Source organism: Montipora capricornis, unplaced genomic scaffold (genome assembly GCF_036669925.1).
Source record: "Montipora capricornis isolate CH-2021 unplaced genomic scaffold, ASM3666992v2 scaffold_500, whole genome shotgun sequence".
Lineage (NCBI taxonomy): Eukaryota > Metazoa > Cnidaria > Anthozoa > Scleractinia > Acroporidae > Montipora > Montipora capricornis.
The window spans coordinates 140,005-142,209 of NW_027180240.1; the positions used below are offsets into that span (position 1 = coordinate 140,005).

Genomic DNA, 2,205 nt, shown 5'->3' on the forward strand with positions numbered 1-2,205 from the left:
GGGGTCCTGAGGTATTCTATCCCTTTAAAAAAACCTTTTTTTTACCATAATTCACACTCCTTTTGCGAAACGAGGGATCATAGAACACTAATTTCTTGTCGATAAGTTCTGCTTTCTACTTTGATGTTTTTTTTAAATGATCGCAAAAGGAGAGTGAATTTAGAATAAAACTGGGCAAAATTCTAACCACAAGAAGGTTTATTTTCAGGCCAAGTTCAATTACTGTAATTGCTCTATAAGCTATTTCTAAGATTTATTGAAATCTTTTACATCTTGAATCTAAACACTTCTGATTCAGTGATTGCCTTATCTGTCCCCATTTTTTCTGAAATTACACTTCCCCAATGTTATCTTTTATTGCTCCTGTATAAAAACAAGATAAGGAAATAATGATTAGTCAACTAGACTGTGCCAGCTTAGCTTTTCCACTATCAAAAATGTTGATTGGTTTAAGGCAACAGTTTTAATGTTGAAACTTTGTGGGTTAAGCATTAAGCTAAAAACAGTATATCGTATATTGGAATGATGTTTTAGACTAAATTGAAAGTTTTCCTTGTGTGTGTTCGAATTTACAAAGTAATGCTAAATAAAAAAATACTACCAGTATTTTAACTCAATTTTGCTTTCTCTGTTACTTGATACTTAATTCACTAAGTTAATTGATACCCAATCCTCCCTTTTAAATAAAGTTATTGTATTGTAGACTTAGCTTACAATAATTATTGTTAAAGTTTTTGGTTTTGGGTTTTGGTGTAGGGTATTAGTCTTCAAGTTGGCTTCAGCAGATAGCAATATATGGAAAGTAAAGAAAAGTTACTTCTTGCTTGCAGAATTCAATTGAATTCTAGTGATCTGGAAGCTAAAGTGCAAAGTCATAAATTAAAAGAAAGCATGATTTACATTGTCACGTCCAGAGTTGATCCAGTTGATCAATATGTGAAAAGCAGATTTTTACACAGCTACCTATCTTTGCCCAAAAGGTCAATAAATTAACTCACAAATAAACTTTCACGTAGTACATGTTGATGCACTGAGTGCCATAGTAATGAGCAGTATTAATCACATGCCGATCATATGTGCTGTGGGAGCGTTCTCCAATCATTTAGTCATTTGCTTAACCTTTTGTATTATCAAGCTACGGAAATTCTTGTTTAAGTTTTTTTAATTTATCTACTGGGTGATTAATACATGCATAAATTGGATGTGTGAAAAAATCGTAAATTTTAGAAACAGTCCAGAATCAAAAATAAGCAGTATCCTCTCATAGTTACAGCTTACCTCTTGTAAAGGAGTTGTTACCAACATTTTCTTGTTTTGGCTCAGCGCTTTTCACGCGTAAAACAACCGAAATACAAGCTTGAATCATCGCTTGATCAACCGCCGAAAATCTTCTTCTTTCTTGTGGCTGCTGACCCGAGCATAAGGTGGCTCACTCGTTCTCAGTCTCTCATCTGCTATCCAACATGGCCGACTTGACTCGATTTAACGGAAATTGAACAAGATTTATGGTGGACTCGCTGTTTTTTAAACCTTTTATTAAAGGCCAAAATAGTCTCTTCGTTGAACGAATTGACTTCCTGTAATAAGAGGGATGGTTGTCCAATACTGTCAACTAGATTCTATCGGAGAAAATAGAAGTTTTATTTGACCGAGTTTTTATTTGACCGAAATATTTCACGATATTCTGGGACCGGGGTGGAAGCTTTTCTATTTGACCGATTCGTTCTATTTGACGAATAAAGAATGTTTTGGACGATCCGACAAATAGAGATTTCCATCTGACATTTGCATTCACTAGCGACACTTAGAAATATTTTACGATATTCTGGGACCGGGGTGGAAGCTTGTCTATTTGACCGATTCGTTCTATTTGGCGAATAGACAATGGTTTGGACGATCCGACAAGTAGAATTTTCCATCTGACATTTGCATCTCATTTCACGATATTCTGGGACCGGGGTGGAAGCTTTTCTATTTGACCGATTCGTTCTATTTGACGAATAAAGAATGTTTTGGACGATCCGACAAATAGAGATTTCCATCTGACATTTGCATTCACTAGCGACACTTAGAAATATTTTACGATATTCTGGGACCGGGGTGGAAGCTTGTCTATTTGACCGATTCGTTCTATTTGGCGAATAGAGAATGGTTTGGACGATCCGACACCTAGAGATTTGAATCTGACATTTGCATTCACTAGCG

The 2,205-nt window shown here is 35.5% G+C and overlaps 1 long non-coding RNA gene across 1 annotated transcript; it reads right to left on the reverse strand.

The window, feature by feature from the left end:
• Positions 1-239: 239 nt before the first annotated feature.
• Positions 240-1,385, reverse strand: LOC138036785 (uncharacterized). The gene is made up of 2 exons (XR_011130026.1): positions 1,279-1,385; positions 240-363 (listed from the first exon to the last, which is right to left on the reverse strand). It is a non-coding gene; the product is annotated as an uncharacterized lncRNA (long non-coding RNA).
• Positions 1,386-2,205: the final 820 nt, after the last annotated feature.